The 21534-nt window shown below is 37.9% G+C and overlaps 1 long non-coding RNA gene across 1 annotated transcript in view; it reads right to left on the reverse strand.

The window, feature by feature from the left end:
• The window catches only part of LOC122799453, a 57533-nt gene extending 36287 nt beyond the window's left edge, over nt 1–21246 (reverse strand). Inside the window, exons 1-2 of the long non-coding RNA XR_006364473.1 lie at nt 21051–21246; nt 17271–17453 (exon numbers count right to left, since the gene is read on the reverse strand). This is a non-coding gene — a long non-coding RNA (uncharacterized LOC122799453). The remainder of the gene's footprint in view (nt 1–17270; nt 17454–21050) is intronic.
• Between the last annotated feature and the right edge of the window lie 288 nt (nt 21247–21534).

Raw genomic sequence — 21534 nt, forward strand, 5'->3', positions numbered from 1 at the left:
TGTCTTTTTAGATCAAGGCCTATCCTTGGCAAAAACATATCTTATCCTAATAGAGATAATTTTAAATACCTAGTTAAATTATTTTGCATATAATTCTAAATCATCCTACTTAAGGCAGGCAACAAGTATTGTTTAAACTGTGAGCATTGCTGAACTGTTGAAACTTGAAGTATGCATTTGTTTAACAATTACTTTCTAGTTACTAATGAAGTGTTGTACATAAAGTCTAAAATATCTTATCTAATGCTTGTAACATGTTTTTTGTATAAACTGTGAAGATTCCTGAACTGTTTAAAATTTGTAGTATTTAACTGTATAACAACTAGTACCTGTATGTTAGTACTCTAGTAATCTCTTGGAGCTTATCTCCCCGGGACTCTACTGAAAATGGACATAAATCCAGTTAGACTATCCCGGTCAACAAATGTAAAATAAAATAAAAATCAAAAAATAATAATCATAACAGGTAGCTGAGGTATAAAATATGTAGAAGGAGGGTGTCTGATTAATAAATATGTTAACATTTCTAAATCATAGCTTATAAATCAGTTATTGGAGCTTTGTAGAGTATAACCCTATAGTTTATACAATCTGAATTTCCTGTTCCTTTAACATCACCTTTCTGATATCTACATAGGGTGCTTATTTTGCTTGAGTTCTTTACTGATTATCTCTCACCAGGCTTAATAGTTTATTGTATCACATGCTATATAATTCATGGCTTTGTCTTTGCAACAGTATTGCATTTCATTTGGTTGATGGCAGAAGGTGGCAATAATTCTGTCTAGTCTGCCCTTTAAGTCCGTTTAACATTCGAACTCCTCTTCATCCTTGCTTTGCCTGTTAGTATTTTTCCACTTATCCCATGTCATCTTGAATGTGCCTTTGTAGAGTCACTGTTCATCACTCATTCTGGTAGCCCATTCCATGGGTCTACAATTCTGTCTGTGAAGGAGACCAACACAATAGTTATATCCTATAATATAACCCCTTTCTTCATTTGTCCTTCCTATTCATTAAGACCCCTTCTCATCTCCCTTTTGTCATGTCTCCTTGTCATTTATAGACTGAAGACAGAAGAGTCACATTTCCTCTATTCCCTGGTCATACCCCTTTCTCTCCATCCGATCATTTTTGTAGTTGCTTCCTCTTGTAGCAGCCAAGTGTCAGTTTCCTTGTATGGCTTTCAGAACTGCATATAGTACTCAAGGTATGGCCTGATCAGGACCATGTAAGAGCACTAACATTATCTCTTTATTTCTGCGGCCACTCCTCTGAGGATAGTCCCTAGTATTCTGTTTACTTTTATCACTACCCTCTCAGTCTGCTCCAGCTGATTCATTTCAGGTGAACACAGCAATTCCCAAATATTTCCAACATTTTATTGCTTTTAGTTCTACTGCTCTAGTTGATATTCCACAGCAGGATTGTTGCACTCAAGTGCAGCAGTTTGGATTTCCTTGTTCTTGCCAGGAAAATCATATTTCTATGTATCTTTGCACTTCCTTTACACTGGGAAGCACAGTACAGCACGTATGTCATCTATAGCTGAGGAAAAGTTTTTTATTTATCCAGTTGATATAAACAGGGAAAAGCTGAGGTCTCTCAGTAACTTTTAAGATTCCTCAGTGGCCATCATAGCTCTCAACCTCTTAGCATAAAAATCTGGATAAAGCAAAAAATAATGTGGGGACAAAGCCCTAAAAAGTGGGACAAATTTTAAATATTGCTCTCATAAAGTGAAAAAGTTGCTACAATAAAAGATCTTGTGTTACCATACATTTTCTGAAGGATATGAAGTTTGAAACTCAAATGCCTGCCATTATTTAGTGAATTCAGTCCTCACTGATTTGCCACAAAAATCCAGAAAACAGCAAATTTATGAGGAACAGACCAAAAATATGAGGCAAAAATCTGGACATTCTGAAAAATCTGAACAGTTGAGAGATATAGTGGCCATACTGGAAAAGTAATTGACCTTTACATCTTTCTGTTTAAAGGCTCTAAAGCTGCAGTAATAGCCAGTGAAGCAGGGTTTATGAATTTTGGATCTATTTAGTCAGAGTATTCGGCTTTCATACCACCAATCTTATAAATCCATTTTCTAATCATAACAGGTTCAATCTTTACAAGATCATCTTTCATCTATTGATATAAAACTTAGAACTTTAGAACAAGAACTTAAAATGCTTGAAGCCAAATCATTATTTTTCAGGGCAAACCCTTTTGGTGCTACATTTTGTACTTTTTGGATATTTCAAATCATTGGGACTAGCTTCTTAAGCAAAAAACACACTATCCACCAACAATCTCTAATAATATCAAAAACACACAGGATCGGCACCAGTAGTCCAAGCTTAAATAACAGTTACAGCGATCTGGTACCTTGGCAGTTTGCCTTCATGGATCAAAGTAGCATTTTTCACAGCCATTTGTATATATGCCCATACAAACTAGCAAACAATTGCATAATTAAATAGTTAACCAATTATGCAATTCAAAATCCAATCATATAATTACACATTTTTAAATAAAACAGCAACAAAATACCTATACAAATACACTCCAAGAAACTTCAGATACAATTGTTTCAAATTATTAAACAACAATTTCAGCTTTTAAACTATAATAAACTACACTTCACATATTAATTTCCTGATTTAAACCAGAAGGTGACAAAGTCAAAGTAGAGTTCTTCGGGCTAAGGTGCTGGTACCATTCTGTTCAGCATCTCCTTCTCAGACATAAAAGCGAATACCCAAGGGCACTGGTTAACTAAGTATGGAGATGACTGCAAACTAGAAGAACTGATCAAATTCCCAAAAGGCTCAGCCATCCTACAGAAAGGTCTGTTCCAAACAAATAACTGGTGCCAGATTTATGGACTAAAGCTAAATGCAAAAAAGTGCATCACTGTCTCCTTTAAAAAGTCGACTTCCCTGAGGAACTACCACATTGACAACATAACCCTAAGAGTTGACCCAACAGTTCAGGATTTGGGATTTTAAGTGGACAGTGACCTAACTTTTGACCAGCAGGTGTCCACTGTTGGTAAGGAATTCCTCTATATTATGTAGCTCATAAACAAGGGGATTGCTTCTAGATCCAGGGATGTAATTGTTGCCCTTTACTAAGCCCTCAGCAGGCCAGTCATTGAGTATAATGCCCCTTTTGGAATGTAGCACATGCAGCAACTAGAATCCCATCAGTGATACCTTACAAAAAAGGATACAGCGCCTAAACAATATGTCATACATCGACTAGCTTAAAGCCTTATCTCTATATTGGGTCTCTTACAGATTGTTAAGAGGTGACCTGTGTCTAGCATATAAGGCATCCTCCAAGGGACTGCTGATAGACTTACTTCACATTTATAAATCAAACAGTATCAGAAATCCTTGGATTCATATCAAGTCATCAAAGATAATTTTGGTGAACAAAAAAAAAACAAAGACTGATCACCAAAACTAGCTTTGTCGAACAACACAATAGCTTTGTGTTTACAATGGAGCAAGCTCGCCTGCACCCCACCCCCCTATGTGGAGGCATACCCCACACTCTGAGATCACACAACACATGAGAAAAAAACAAAACTCTGCTGTCAACAAAAATAATTTCAGCAAACAGCACTTGCTCTTTTTGCATTTGCCAAAATTATCTTTGATGACATGATGAGCTCCCAAAACCCTCAATCCAGAGACCTACATCTCTTCTGCTACATTAGCAGAATGGTTTGGAGGGACAGTATATCTCACAGAGGATACCACTGCTCTGGGACAGACTCCACATACATGTAAAATCAAAGTTCATCCCTGACCACATTAAAGTGTAGGAAAATAGGAAATTCATGCCAGGGCACTCCCTGTCTTACTAATGGACAGAGGCAGCTCCTAAATGCTTTATTCCAGTGCATGGGTCATCTCCAAATATCTATGTTTTAATTTAGTAAGTAGCACTAGAGTAATATATATAAATCTAGATCTTGGAAAATGTTAGGTGAATCTAAACTCCACAAAATATGTTAATTTTAAGCACCCAGTATGATACTTGGCTTGGCTTAAAATGTCCTGAAAGGCACTTAGCCTAGTACTAACCTATGAACCTATAAACCAAGCCACAAACCTTATGAACCCAACTATATTTAGGGACTATTCCAAAGGCAGTTACACAGGAACTGCTGACTATATAAATAGCTGTATGTTATCTCCTAATGAGACCCCAAACTCAGTGCCACCACATATTTCTCTGAATTCAGCTCCTTCATAACAAATTGCATTAAGGTGTCTGTTTCCATCTCTCTTAAGTATAACAAGTTAGAAAATAAACCCATTTAAAAACTTCATAACAAATTCAAAGAAGGACATTACGTGCTATGGGTAATGAATACCCGCTCCACCAGTATAAACTTAAATCTGGTTAGCAAGAACCTCATGGGCACAATTAAGAAATGCAAGACCAGTTATGAGCTGCTTGTTGTTGCCACAAAAGGCTTTCGCAAGGCCTTCTTTATTTGAACCAGAAATCACAGAAGCAATCATTTGTTAAATGTTTAAAGAAAATGGCACTTGTAAGTGCTTATCTTGCAAAACTTTTACTGGCTTTTTAAAATACATTATGTGTACACAGACAGCGTGCTCCTACTTGTCATTTTTTGTTTTTTAGCAGAGACGTTGTGCTGAATCAGATATATAAGGGTGCATTGTGAACAGCCTATAAGCCTGTAGAATGTTGTCTGTGCTTTTGTACCTTTGTTAATTATCTAGGTCAGGCTACTAGGACAGAACAGAAGGTGATAGATATGTGTTTGATAGGGCGTGAGTATCTTCTGGTCTCACTAGGTTTTTCTGGTTGTCCTGACTAATCACAGCAAAGATATCAGGTACTGTCCTCTAGATGCTGACAGCCTAGGCAAGGGTAGCAACTACTTAGTTGTGAACTAATAGGAGTGACTGTTCTGTGGGTAAATTATTTATGAGGACTTACCAATGACATTTATGATGACTACCTGACACTTAGCACAGAAGATTAATGCTATGAGCTGTTAAGGAGATGTTTCTCGGTGTCCAGGATTTGATTTCTTTCACCCTCTTGCCTGTGCATGATCATGCACTGCTGTCAGTACAAGTCTGAAAAAGGTCCATGCGGACCAGTGTTCTACACTCATTAACAAATATAAATATAAATAAATGGATAATTTATTATTTCACTTGGGAGGTAGGAAGGAGTATGCAGCTAGGTTATTATCCCTTGTATGTATGGCTTTGGCAGGCATGGGTCTCCTTTAAGCATTCTTTTAATTAGGCTCTGAATTGGTGGTGCTCAGATTCATTTCTGACTTCTGGTGGGAAGGGATTACTGTTTGTTGAAACAATATTACTAACACCTTTTCCTCTGTGTTGATGATATACTTAGGCATTTCTAGGTTAGAGGATCTTCAAAGTTGAAGCATAACTTGTATGGAGTAATTTTAACTGATGGTCCATGCCTGACTGGAGGGCAAGTGTTGATAAGGACTTCCAAGGTTACAGAAGGAGAGTAGCAAGGGCAAGATTAAAGTAACCAACTAATGTAATGGCATGCAATGATATTCTTACTGAGGGGCAAGGGCAAGATTAAAGTAACCAACTAATGTAATGGCATGCAATGATATTCTTACTGAGGGCCTACAGGAATGATTCTGCAAAATCTTGTTGGGAGAACTTTAGATAAGTTGGGTTTTACTGCTGAAATTTAGAGTAATGAATAGCAGACATTCCAATTTTAGTAATAATGCAATTATGTATTTATTTATTTGTATCTATACATATATTTGCTTATGGAGTGAGAACACTGGTCCAAGGCAGGCACTTTTACACAATGTTTTACACAAAACAATAATTGAGGTTGCTGAATGATGATAGGTAGAGATTTTGTAAGGTGTATACATGACTATATGAAGTATAACTGTATTGACAGCAGATAACACTGCTGAACAAAGACAGCATAGACAGCTTTCGTGAGTCACTTATGTTGTTAGCTTGTATATTAAATATTTATGCATCTATGTTTTATGTTAGATATTATTAGGTAGAGTGGTTTCCTGAGTATGGATTTGGTCTGGCAGGTTCTTTTGGAGGTGGTGTAATAGTTAAGGGGTTCACTTCTTAGACAGAAGACACAGGCTTTGATTCTCACCTATGGAAGGGAAATTGGCAAGGCTTAAAAAATGGGCTGCAAGAACAACTAGCTCAGCACTTACCTATGATCCTAACTATTTGTTCCGGTCCATATGTATGAAGCATTTTGCTAAGTTTTCCAGATTCAGGACCAGTGGCATGGCTATTGAAATCATCTAGTATTATACAGTTTTTGGTACTGCCACTGGGAAACATATTGCCTATAGTTTGTTGAATTAATATGTTACAGGAAGGAGGGGTATAAATATTGATGCTATAGTCTGCCTATTGAAAATGTGCAAAGGATTGTCACCTTGGGTAGTGGAATTATGACTGAAAGCCTGAAATAAGGTAGGAGTTTACTCTCTACAGTGAGGGAGAGATTAAAAATGTGACTGAGTGGCAACCATGTCAAAAAAGGTGGGACAGATTTTATTTATTAATTTTGTAGCTTTTTAAAGTATTTTAATAGTGTTTTGACAGAGACAGATGGGTGTATGTATTTTGAAAGGTAGATGCTAAATATTGCCAGATTCCAGCAGTAGGAGGTTTCACTTGGGATAGAGTCAGATGACAAGAAATTATGTCATTTACTACATAGGGATGGGGTTGTTTGAGAGGTTGTATTGAGGTGATGTTTGGCTGGGGTACGAGTGATGATCTGAGTTATTGCAAATAACATTACTTGTTGGATTGAATGAAAAAGTGCAAAGGCTTGGTGACTTTTGATTTTATGCAGCATCTTTACCAGTTTAATTGCACATGTATGTGTACATACAAGTGCTATGTGTATGTGTATGAGTGTTTGTTCACAGGTGTGATTGATTATTACACACACACACACACACACACACACACACACACACACACACACACACACACACACATGCACATTGTTTACTAAGATCAGGGGATATGGCTATAAAACCTGTCAGCTAGTATTAGGAATTGTTCTAGTTCATTTGCCTGAAAACTCATTTGACTAAAAAGCATCTTGACAACAAATATACCATAAAAATGTTTTTGAAGGGAGGAACTTCCCCCCAACATCCGTAACTTATATATCCTAACTCCATGGTTGCATAATTGGGAATACAAGACAAAAACACCACACACATTTAATCAGTGCTGGAGCTCACGCACCAACATTTGCACATCTGGGGGTTCAACATGATGCTGACCATTACAATCTACACATGGTTTGCTAGACTCCATGGGCTGTGTGATGCCCCACCACTAGACCAGTAATCAAGGAGCCTCAGTCCTCACCACTGGCACCAGTGGAGGACATACGCTGGGAGGATAAGAAGTACACACACAGTATTCCCAGATGCAGCTCTCTGCATCAAGTGCACTTTCCCTTAAGAGCACACAGAGACAACAGTCAGTCCAAGGGCTGGCTTCTCACTCTTTCACCAGAACCCCAATAAGACTCCCCACTGGCACAGCTATAGAGTTGCGATCTCAACTGAGTGACCAGGCCAACACCTACCAGCACCCTCTCTGTCCAACCAGTGCTTTGTGTCCCTGCCCAAGTAGCTGACACACACACACACACTCTTTGAGGTTTGATTTACACACACACACACACACACACACACACACACACACACACACACACACACACACACACACACACACACACACACACCTGGGAAAGGCTAGCACAGGTTTACTAGCTATGCCACCTTCTGCCCAGACTATAAGGTAATTACCACTGCCGCCAGTCAACTCCTTATCAGCTACTTTAAGGCCCTTAACAAAGAGTGTCCAATTTTACTGTGTAATAATAATATTAATACAAATGGTAGTTTGACCAAAAGTAAGGCTATTAGGAGTGTCCCGCACAGTGTCACCAAATAAATATGCAACTACTTTCAAATTTTAAATACCTCCACACAGATAACCCACAATAAAAGGTTTAAACATATTTAATAATAAATAATAAAAGAACAAGACAATACTAAATATATAATCACAGTGACATTAGAGTTCAAAACCATAGGAAATATTTAAAACAACATTGCAGGACAGTCTCAAATAAATAAAGAAAAATATCTAAACTAAGATTTGCTATATCCCTGACTGTATCTAAGAGAGTTACTATACCCTAAAAACTTACTTATAGAGCAAGGCAGATGTGTAGTGAATGGGTCTTGTTGCCAGGTCCAAGACAGAATACAGAATGTTCTGTCTCACTAAGAGACTTCTGAAATTAATATCTCAAATATTACTGCTGTAATAGCTTGCAGAAAGACATAATTTCTTGTCATTTAACTCTATCTCAGGTGAACCCCCCCCCCCCACTGCTGGAAGCTGGCAGTATTTAGCACCTACCTGTGAAAATACATAGATCTCAAACCTTTGGCAGATGCTGGAAGTCATAAAACAATGACATTCCTACATTTCAAGACTAGTAATTATTTCACCCTAAAGACAATACAGAAATCTCCCTAATACAGACATTGTGTATCCTGCTGCACTGAAACTGAAAGATACTGTCTTTTTACGGCCTAGCCATAAAGTTATTTAATTACAGTTATTTTTCTGAAGTTAACCTCCTGTATTCCAATTTCCACTGTTAAAATATATATTTAAACAGTTACAATAGTGCATGTACATTTCTGTTCTTTTCCAGCAGGGCACACTGTGGATACATTTCAAGCACAAGCACTCTACAAAATATCTTTGATAATATATTATCAAAATCATTCCTTATCAGAACATCTGCAGGGATATCCTCAAGCACACCTACTTGCTTGCTTCCTTTTCCACTGTCCCATTCAAGGTGAACCCTATCCAAATGTATTTTGAATCGGATCCCTCCTAAAGCTCTGACTGGAGTAGACTGCCCAAGCAAGTAGTGCTCCTCTTTAACCATTGCATGCTTCAGAATGGTTAGGTCAGATGCTGTGTCTCTCTTAGCAGTGGCCTGTTTCCCATCTACTAAGATGGGATATAACCTCTTGTAGTAGTTTGGTACCTTTGTTGTCTCCAGACATCTTACTGCTGTCATTCTGTCATTCCCACTTACTGACTCCCCCACCTTTTGTTCCCCACCTTGCCTCCTTGGACATCTATATGCTACATGGCCCCACTGGTTACATTTAAAACATTTAACTCTTGATTTTGGCCATGTACCCAAACTAGTGGCTTGCCCTGTTACTGGCAGACTCTGTTGGGGTGGTTTAGGCTGCCCACCATGGGTTCCCTCAGACACATGTGCAGCACTGGGTATCCCCTTCCTGTGCAGTGATGCCCTTTTCACTAGGTATAGGCCTCCCTTTTTTCCTAACTCACCAAAAGGTCTGACAGCCCTTCAAAAATGATGACCTGACAACCACTCACCCACTTAGGAAAATAAGTGCTTAGTTCAGCAATATATTCACGCACACTTTCATCTGCCTTGCGTCTATGCTCACAAAACTTTTTCCTATAAGCGTCAGGTGTTAACTTAAAACACTTTAATAAACAATTTTAACTGTATTATAATTTAAGTAATCAGCTTCAGACAATTTAGAAACAGCAGTTACAATTTTACCATAGAGTAAGGGGGTCAGAAACTGTACCCAGACCCCTTGGCCAACATTATACTGTTTACAAACCCTTTCAAACATATGAATAAAACTATCCAAATTATCACCCTCTGTAAATTGTGGAAGAAATTAACTTATCTTTTTTGCTTCTGGGGTTCACTTATTCCCTTCCCCATTACCTCCATGACCATGGCAAAGACTCAGCATCTCCTTTTTATGTTACCCCTGCTTCTCATTTTCTGTGGCTTCCAGACATCTCAGTTTCTCTGCTGATTCTAATGTCATCTGTTTCTCCTTTTTTTCAGCCTCCAAATGCCGCAGTCTTTCTGCTGATTCTAGTTCCAAATGTTTGGCCTTCAGTTCAAGTCTCTTTAACTAAAGATGAATTTTTAAGTCATCTGAGGCAAAGTTGAACTGTCCATTTTCTGAGAGTTGTACATCCCCAAGGCCAGTCTGGTTGTCTTCCTGGTTACTGGTTTGTGATGCAACTGTGACTAAGGCTGCAATCCTTTCTGCTTTAGTCAGGTTGGCATGCACCAGTCCTTTGTCTTGGCACATCTCAGCCAACTGGCTCCTTGTCAGCTTGCCATACTCCTCTGTTGACATCCTTGCCTGCTGTCCCCTTCTGACTAACTAAGCTAACAAAAAATAAATACAACTACTGTGATATGAAACTCTGAATGTCTACCATGTGGGTGCTTGAGAGTACAAACACCTTCTTTAGTGACCACTGTTAGGCTACAGGAGTTCAATATCCACACCACTGAATCCTAATATGTGATGTGGTGATCCCACCACTGCTCACCAATAATGTGATCACCCCACCACTAGACCAGTAATCAAGGAGCCTCAATCCTCACCATTGGCACCAGTGGGGGACATACACTGGTAGAATAGCAAGTACACACACTATTCCCAGATGCAGCTCTCTGCATCAAGTGTAATTTCCCTTAAGAGCACACAGAGACCACAGTTAGTCCAGGGCTGGTTTCTCCCTCATTTTCCAGATCTCTAATAAGACTCCCCACTGACACAGCTATAAAGTTGAAATCTCAGCTGAGTGACCAAGCCAAGACCTACCAGCATCCTCTCTGTCCAAACAGAGCTTTGCGTTTCTTGCCAAGTAGCTGACACACACACTCTTTGAGGTTTGATTTACACATGTGCGCACACACACACACACACACACACACAAACAAACACACACACACACACACACACACACACACACACACACACACACACACACACACACACACACACACACCTGGGAGAGGCTGGCACAGGTTTACTAGCTATAACCCCTTCTACCCAGACTATAAGGTAGTTACCACTGCCACCTGTCAACTCCTTATCAGCCACTTTAAGGCCCTTAACAAAGGGTGTCCAATCTTAGTGTGTAATAGTAATATTAATACAAATAGTAGTTTGACCAAGAGCAAGGCTATTAGGAGTGGCCCACACAGTGTCACCAAATAAATATGCAAGTACTCTCAAAACTTAAATATCTCTACACAGATCAGCCACAATGAATGGTTTAAATATATTTAATAATAGCTAATAAAAGAACAAGACTCTCATTTCTGAACAAATCAAAACCTGCAGGTAGCATTTTCAGTATTAGAAGTTTGGTGTAAGTTTTGGGCTAGTAAAAGAATTGTTTTCTGTGGTCACCAATATAAGCCATCCAAATAATGCAATCTATTTATCACCTGAACAGTTGTTCATGCAAGCAGCTCCATACTGTGAAATACTTTGTGGGTTATTATGAATGATTCCCTGTATATGGACAAATATATAGTGACAACAAGAAAAAAGCAGTCAGACAAATGGGTAGCTGTACTGAATCAGTGCCTTCCTGATTTACACCATCAGAGCTAAGGTGCCTTTTTATTTATTCATGAATTTATTGATTCATATGTTGGTAATACTCTTAATCCTAGTCAAGGTTATGGGGGGTTCAGTACCTATTACAGCACTCAGAAACAATCCTGAACGGAGTGTAAGCCTCATTACAGGATGCATGTATACATGCCTAAACATATAACTACCCTTATTCTTGTACTGTAAGGACAACTATGGGCAATTTAGAGGATTATCCATTGACCTTGATGGGTCTTGAGGATATGGAAGAAAACCAGACCATCCAGACAAACCACATGTGGACAAAGGGGAGGACATGCAGGCTCCACACAGATGACATCCAAGCCCAGAGCCATATTTGAGAATCAAGTGCTAGGAGGCAGAAATGCCAATACCTACATCACACCACCACCTGCTGTCTGAATTACTTATTTCTAAACTATTTTAGACCATCTTGCTTATTAACCTACTAAACTACATATGCACCAGTTTACAGTAATGATTGGGATTTGCCTCCATGTGTACATCGAAGGAATGTGTGTGTGTGTATCTGTGTGTGTGTGTGTGTGTGTGTGTGTGTGTGTGTGTGTGTGTGTGTGTGTGTGTGTCTGTGTGTGTGTGCACTCATGAGCCACTGAATAAATTGAAATGGCTGAATTTAACAAACAATTAACATCACATATATTTTTACTTTACATGTCGTCATCTCTATAGCAGTACAAGTCTCCAATTAAACAAACACTTAAACCTTATATATAGTGTATGTGGGGGTTAACTTATCCATAGCTGTAGCACCTTCTGGTGTGTTTCCAAATGCACCTATAACTCCTTATGGCATCCTAATACTGTTTTGAATTGTCACCAGTTAATGATAGACAACATCTGAAAGGCAAATGGTACTGCATTAGTTTGTCATGGGGGCACCACATTGAAGAAATTAACTATTCTTTTTTACTTATGCATACTTTTATATTTAGGAGAGCATTTTTATAACAGAGAGGTTCATGTTATTATGGGGTATTCTGTAAAATGTCACAGTAGGTGACAAAAATACACTAACACAGCCTATATATAATGCATTATATCTGAGATATTGCAAACTGTTTTTTAAGCCTTTGTGAACCCTGCATTATTTCCGTGTTTTCATTAATATTGCCAAATCCATAATTTACAAAGTATTAATTTGTATCATCTGAAACAGATGATGCTGAAAATTTGGATATTTTATAATGCACTAGTCCCATACTATGATATATTAGAATTTGCCCCTGTAAAGAATAGTTTTCACTGAAGAAAATTATATTTATACTTCTTAAACAGCATTTACTATTCTATATACTGCGATGGTGGTGCTGCGGTAGTGTTGCCGCCTCACAGTAAGACGTTGTCCTGTTCGATTCTCAGCTAGAGCATCTTCTGTGTGGAGACATGCGTGAATGGGCGTACCTTTGTTGAAGGTTGTGCGTCAGGGCCGGCAACTCGACACGTAAAAATCTACTGCCAATCATTAGCGGACCGGAGTTCCGCTGTGGCGACCCCTAACTGGGAAAAAGCCGAAAGACACAACAACAAACAGCATTTACTATTCTGAAGATATTTATGTTTCATTGTCGTGTGTTTTTAACTTGTTTTTCAAGCATGCTCATAAATATAAGGTTATCTACAGGCTGTTGGAGATGTAACATTCCAGAGCTGATAGGTTTGCAAGTTTAGATCTTCATACACATAGATCTTTTGTTCCCACCAAATCACAATTCATTTGGAGATGCCATCTCTTGTGACTTAAAGGCCAAATTCTGGTACAGGCTACTTAATGTCGTAACACATTTGGCCAGTAAAGTTATGCAGAACTGGAACACAGGATCACTACCAAAACTAAACTGGTAATTCTAGGTGTGAAAATATCACTTAGCTTGTTACACTTGTCTCATTCGGCAGAGAATGCCTTGTGAGTGCACATTTGTACACACCCCACATATAACATATGAGAAATATATGCCACATTAAGTCAAACCACTCTAGCATTTTTCCTTCAAACTTCTCATTACTGAAGATATTATTGTTTCTTTGTTTTACTGCATCTATCAAAATCATAACAAATAAATAATGTTTATGATGTGCTTACTACACATGCTGCCAGCATGTATTGTGACAACGTTTTCTTTCCTGTAAAATAAAAATGCTATGATAGCTGCAGTAATACCTTGATGTACCTATTATTTTTATACATATTTCATATTATCCAGCTTTATATACCAACAATGGTTTGTCTCAGTCTGTTACAAAATAATTATATTTGTATAAGTCAAAATATAAACTTATTGCCAGTAATATATGTTTCATTGTTAGCTGGCAGCATATGTAATTGTATTAACCGACTTTGTTGTATTTTAAGCATTTTGTGTACTACATGGCAAAAATTAACACTGCCTGTAAATTTGTATAATGTATGTCTACTACTTATAATAGTAACGCTTTTCTCCCCAGGACTTCAATGAAATTGGATATTAGTTCAATTGGGCAACCTATTGGAAATAAAAATTAAACAAATAGGAATCAAATGGATTGTGCCATACAGAATATTAAAATCTGGTAATTGGTGCTCAGGGTGGTCTGGATAGGACTAGTAATCATAAGAATGGCATTGGCCATGGAAAAAATTATTTACTTTGGTAGTCAAGGAATAAATGTACAATTCTCCAAAGACAGCTGTTAAACAGGCCAACATATGATAGCCTGAACATGTAACCAGCAGGCTCACCAGTGACTTCACATGACACTCTGACCTCCTCAGTATGCAGGGCGTTGTATAGGAGGGTAGCTTGTAGGGATTATAGCTTTTCATGTTCATGTTCCTTCTACATTGCAAACATTCAAATGGCTATGTGGCATTCAGAATGTAAGACAAACTGAGGCAACCAGTAAGGCATAAAGGGCTAAGTTAGTTTCACACATCGTGCTTGATTGTTTTCTGTAATGAATACCTTGTGTCTACTTCCGAATGAATGGCCATACTTTCCTGCAAGTGTACAAATTCCAGGGAATACATGAAGTCATACAGTACTGTTCATCAGCTTTCTAAATGACTAAAATGCTGAAAAGAATTTCATATAAGAGGAGGTGTATGGGTGTATGGTGGGGGCAAACTTAGACAATTAACTTGTGAATTCTTGCTACTACAATATCTGCCATATTTTGTAGTCTACTTGACTGGAAATACTGTGTTACTTATTGTAAGCATTTCACACATTGAAAAACACAAATTAATTACTAGAAATATTAAGTAATTTATCTCCCATTATTCTCCCTCCACACCTCTCTGAAGCTCTAACCAAGACCTACCACAAATCTACAAACCCAAGTATAAATTTGGACGTAACATGTACAGCTATCACCCCACTATTGCCTGGAATAGGCTCCCACTAGAAATCAGGACCCTTACACATCCTAAACAATCTAAGACAGCCACCAAAGAGCACTTTAAAAGTCACTGGTCCTGCCACTGCACTCTCCCTCCTTAAACATCCCCTACTTTTCATACCTTAATCTACTTTCTGCACTTAACTCACTCTTCTCACTAGCTCTCTCTGATCTTCCTTGACTACTCTTTCTACTGTCTTCTAAAATCTATTAAGCAAATTACCTCAGAGAAACATTCTATTGTAATTGTCTTGCCTTCATGCAACTACATCATGATAAAAAACTGTGTTATTGTAACCACTTACCCCAAAAACTATATTCATCTTAATAACATATTTTTTTTATACATCTTGAAAGAGCGTTGCTATTCTCCTGATTATTGACACTGTATAACATTGTATTCCTACTTAATGCCTTATAATAATCCTGTAACATTGCTGTTTAATGCAAATTTATAATGAAAATTGTATAATATGTTGGAGCTTTTCTCCTCAGGCCTCTGCTGAAAAGGGCTCTTCAGCTCAGTCAGACAAACCCAGTCATCAAATGTAAAATAAATAAATAAATGTAATATTACATGAAGACTTTTTTTAATAAAGCTGATTTTCACTGAGGTACTCTCTAACTATATACACTATATATGAGCTTATCGGCTACACAGACTAAATGCTAGAAAGGTACTAAAATAACACCATGCAATTAATACACATTTTAAAGAGAATTCAAGCTCTGATTAGTTACCCAAACAAATTCTGAAATCATGTTCTTAGAACCAGTTTTAATTTACCTTTAAATTTTGTAGGTATTTCCTATTGTCATGCATCTTACATACAGGAAATAAAGTTTTTAACATGTAAAGGTATGAAGAGAAATAATGAGCTATTTTATATATCTACTTATTTCTATCCTTCTGTCTGTCAACATTGTTTTTGTCTCCACAGAGTGTAATAACTGGTTAATGTGTGAATGTGTAAGCTTTTTTATGCAACACCTAAATAAACACAGTTTTATTAGAATAATAATTATCTTCTATGCGTCTCCAAGCTGAATTCTGTAACTCATATATCTACAGTTTAGCAATGAGTGAGAGATGCTCCCAAAAGGTAATAATGGGGTAACTTATCCTTTGCTTAGGTAAGGTGATACCCCAACATTACTAACCCCTACTGGGAGGATAAAATATTAATGCGTCAGATGCAAGTGACAAAAGACACTTCACTGCTCACTAGTTATTAATACTAAATTATCTGACTTGTCTTATTAATGCCATGTCTCACTACTTTTATATATTCACAGCATTAGTTATTACTGATATACAGTATTTTAAGCTTTATACACATTTCATGCACTACTTATTTTATTATAATTTCTGTAGCATCTTTTCTCTGTATCTACCTCTCCACACCGATTCACAGATCAAGTGGCCCTTTTGACAAATGTTATCAAGAGGGTATAACAGTCAGTAATGCCAAAGGCTCTGATATAAGTTAATTATGCAATTTTACAGCAACATTATGGGGCAATCCTAGATTAAGCACAACACTTAATGCCAGTCATAAACATAGCAAATATTACATTCAGTTTGGGCAGTTTTGAACCCAGAAAGTTACCAGACTGTTTTGGGAATGATACAGCAGATATTTCCAGTACTCCTTTCACTAGGTGCAGAGTGATTTTCTACCACAGTATCATCTCTGCCAGTGACTAGGGACATCAGGGGAAAATGTCTTACTGGTGTTGCAGAAGGCAACTACAGGTAGAGATGTCAGTCATTTCCCCTTAGAAGAGGGCACAGTCTGAGCCAGAGGTGTGTACTGACTTTACATGCCAAAACACAAGTAAAGTCTTGGTTTATTTATTATTTACGGTTTTGTTGACTAGGTTAGTCAGACTAAGCCATTGGCCTCTTTCCAGGGGAGACCCAAGGTGATGTTCACACTGATTAGGGGAAATTTGGCCAGGGCTCCAGGGAACTCCTCTAACTTATTTTGTCAGTATGTGCCACTGGATTTTTCCATCCACCTGAACTACCATCAACCCAGGCTTGGTTTAATATCTTGTCAAAATTATAGCACACTCAAGAGTGTAGCATGTCCTTTATGCTGTACTGTAGTGTCAATAATGGAAGATTAATCCAAGTAGCTGGGGAGGTGGGAATAAAACTCACAGACTTCTGAGCTTTCGGTCCTAAAGGCTGTGTGAGACCTGTTAAGCTGCTGATACTGCATAGATTGTACTACATCACAGTGTTATATAGTTGCCATATATTTCAGGTTTTTTTGATCAAAATACTTACCCTGGTTATGGCTTTCAGGTACTTTCATTGGTGAAACAGAGTCAGGTATAACACTAGAGTCCACTTTAAGCCTTGGTCTGCACTGAACGGTTCCACCAGTAGTCTGTGACTGTGGAAAAAGAAGCAAAAAATCCAGTCCATAAGACATCAGGTTAATTCTCAGAGGTTCAGAGTCTGGTCTACCTACAGAAAAGAAAAAGAATGTTTTAATAGCAAATTAATATGGGGAATACTGTGCCAACTTATTGCATTGTTCTTTGTTAAGAATGCATCAGGGACTACAGAGGCTTTAGCAGAGCAGCAAGTATGAAGATGAACAGGTTCTGAATTTTTATAAGTTTACATAGAAAATGTCAGAGCAAAATGTGATAAAAACATGATTTAAGTGTTCTGCTTCCTACATGAGAAATTAAAAAACACATAATTATCAAACAAAGTAATTGTTTTCTATAGGCTTAAGGACAGTAGCAATAGTGAAGATGAACAGGTTCTGAATCTCTACAGGTTTATACAGAAAATGTCAGTGCAAAAAATTCATAGGTTCATAGGTAGATACTAGGCTATCAGCCCAAGGGCCAAAGTAAGCATAACCAACAAGGTTCCCTGGCTTTTGCCACCCAAGAAAATTATTTTCCTGTGCCCCTGTCGAGCAGAGCCACAGAAGTGATCCCTGGGGTGAATTTCCTATTTCCCATCCAATCATCAAGATTTTTCTTGAAGAGTGCTAATGAGGACCTTTGTTTGATATAGATAGGTAGCTTGTTCCAGAATATGGTAAGTCTCTGGGACAGGAATCTATTCCTCTAGCCTGTTTTGTACATGATTTAAGTGTCTTGTCGCCTCATAGCAAAACGTTGTCCCATTCGATTCTCAGCTAGAGCGTCTTCTATGTGGAGGCATATGTGAATGGGGCATGCCTTCATTGAAGGTTGTGCGTCAGGGCTGGTAACCCGGTACGTAAAAATCCACTGCCAGTCATTAGCGGACCGGAGTTCCGCTGTGGCAACCCCCAACTGGGAAAAGCTGAAAGACACAAACAAACTTCCTACTGGAGAAATAAAAATAATAATAATCAAAGTACTCATTGCTTATGCAGTTCATGTGTGGAAGCTTCATCACAAATTAGTTTCACATTTCCATTTATACTATGTCAGAGCAGTAATCAAACACAGATGAAAAAATGTGCATATAAAATCTATAGGCCCTACTATTACATGTCAAGAAGGCTACAAGTCCAGATGTGGTACAAATTTGTGATTCATGTGAGCAGTATTTGCCTATTGTTAAATAAAAGCATTTATACTGTATACTAGTTATCAACTTTTGTTATCTAGCTAGATTCTGGAAAAAGCACTTTAGGTGAAGTTTGCATCAGATTTATGGTACATTGTGTTAGAAACTGCTATAATGAACCTATGGCTCCTAATCTGAATGTACTTAAAGCACATCGATTCATAAAGTACTAACTTGAAGTGATACATCAGATGGCTTGGTTTAAACTATGTGCCAGAGTTTAAAAACCGTGGGCCACAGTTTCATAAGTGATAGCACACTGGACTGCAGCAAGTATTAAGAGTGAGTTTCCATCATTTGGCTGATCCTGGCTGCTCAGAGACCATGGTGTCACTGCTGGGTTCTCGTTTTCCAGGCAGATCACATAGGCTGCCACTTGATCAGGTACTCAGATTTAAGTAAGGAAAGTGCAGCAGTTATTGGGAGCAAGTGGGAGTTTTACAGTTCAGGTTGGGGGTGACTAAGTAATATTTAGGGTTTGGAATTAGGGAACAGAGTTTAGGATTAGGGATAGGGAGCAACTAGGAGTTTTAGGTTTAAGGAGTGAGGTTTTAGATTAAGTTTAGGTGTAGGGAGACTGGAATTTGGGATTAGGGTTGCAGAGTGAGTAGGAACTTCACAGTTAAAGTTACAGAGTGAGGGTTGGGAGAGGGAAGGTGAGACTTTTAGGGTTGTGGGTGAGTGTACTTATGGGTGTAACAGAACTGAATTACAGAGAGGTCGGGTTTTTGCCTTTTCAAATTAGTGACAGCAACCAGGTGACCAGCAAGCTAACAGCCCATTTGCACTTGTTGGTCAGAAGTATAACTAGGGTAGTATGATGGGGACAGCTGCCCAGGGTGCAAATTGTTAGGGAGTGTGATCATCAGATGCAAGTCAGGAGGTAATATAGTACCAGTATTCATTTCTGAACTCAGGTTGTGCATTTGCATCAAGGCTGTAGTACTTCAGCATTGAAGGTGGTATTTAGCTGTACTGAGCATCTTGCTACATTTTATTTTCTACAGTTTTAAAAGGAAAAGGGGGGCAGATCAGTGAACTACACATGGAGCCAGAATACCTAGCTGTGGTAGACACTGGTAGGGTATGTTCAGGGTATCCACTCTTTTTAAATACAGGATCTTTGAATGCAGGGATGGAGTCTGCATTATCCAAACCTGGTGGTTTCTGGAATGGTATGTGTGAAAGATATTTGGTGCAAGCTCATAGCAATGAGCTTGGTTGTCATAGCTAATCCAAAATACAAGAATCATACGCACATCAACTGCTACCCACCTCAAAGTTGTACTCCCCACCATATATGCCTAGGACAGGACTTTAAAGCAGCAGTCTATGACAAGCTCACAGTAGTGCTTACCAAATAAGTAAATAACTCTTGTGTCACATTTTGAAAATGCACTCCTACTCTTTAGTAATCCTGTAACCATATTAACTTATGATTTAAAAAATAAATTAAAAAGATAAATAGGGTTACCTAAAATGAGTGATACAGATAAAACATAAAGTGAAATGTGCTCTTGAAGTTTTTTTCAAAAAATTCCCATTTCCTCAGGTGTCAATAGTTGTATAATATTCATATAAATGCTCATGTTCGTATAGTAGACATAACCATATCAATGGGTCAATACCTGATGTCATTGTCCAGTGTATGTAATGCAGGGAAAATAACTAATTTGATGAAAGACACCAGCCTAGTTTCAGCATGGATATGGTGTTCTCTTGAAGTACATACCTATACTGTTAGAAGCCTAGTTTCGTACTGTCATAAAATATTTATTTATTTACACAAAGGTAATCCACAAGGCAGAACTTTAAGTTTTCAGGCATGAAATGGAAGCTTTGATCTCATTACATGATTTACTTGAGTCACACAGTATTCATTTGGAGAATGTGATATCAGACTTGGGTCTGCCGGTACACCTTGTTTGTAACTCATTACATTAACTATAGGATTATTTGGTTGGGAATTATAATATGAATGTAAAACCACTGTCTAAGCTGCTTGTAAAACTTTGACATCATTATTGCATCATTAGTAGGGATGAATACTAAAGAACCACTTTTTGCTAAGCACACGTCTGTAAAATTTGCACACAGTAAGTTTTTCTCAAGCAGGATAAGGGGTATTTGTAACTAGATGAAACATTATTTTTCCTACATAAAGATATAAGATGTCCCTTTATATGTCTTCAGCTACAGAAGGCTTTTCAACTGTATAGTAGTAAAGCTTGTACTTAGTAACTGGTATAAAACATTAAATAACAATAGTCAGTCATTAATTATTGCCTTTTTACTTTAGAACAAGAAAATTGCAATGAATATAATAGTGTCTCACAAAATAAACAGTAACAATAAGCAGCCATTTATTTTATCTGAACTGGTCAGAATTCCCCTTTGCTAGTTTTACTTACTACCCTGAGCACTTTTTTCTGCAAAGGGTTGTCCTACATGAAACCATAACAAAAGGTAAGCCATATTTACATCTACCTGCTCATCCATCTCAAACCTCTCGAAGTGAAATGACAGCAATTACTCCGGTAAAGCCATTCAAATCTTACTCAGTTTTGTGACTCTTTTGCAATCCAGTCAGGCAGGACATTGTGCAGCAAGGTATGAGAGACGAGCTTCCTTTCCCAAATACAGAAGCATCAATAATTAACGCTGTGAGTCAGTGAGGGTGCCATGTGCGTATGCCTGCATGCTCACATTAGCTGCCTGAGATAGGAACTGGAAATTCTATCTCACTTTGGATCACATTGCATTCAGGACTGATCTTTGATTAGTCAGTTTCATTACATACTAATTACAAACTGCTGTACTGAATTACATGTTTTTATTAAAATGTTGCTCACTGCCAGTACTGTATTACTGTGATAACACTGCATTGTGTAGAGTCCCAACAAATATATGGTTTGCCAACCTTTTTTTTAGCCTTGACATTCTAGCCCAACTACAAAGGGGCTGACTTAAT

This window comes from Protopterus annectens, chromosome 4.part0, assembly GCF_019279795.1.
Source record: "Protopterus annectens isolate FY-2018-M chromosome 4.part0, PAN1.0, whole genome shotgun sequence".
NCBI classification, from domain to species: domain Eukaryota; kingdom Metazoa; phylum Chordata; order Ceratodontiformes; family Protopteridae; genus Protopterus; species Protopterus annectens.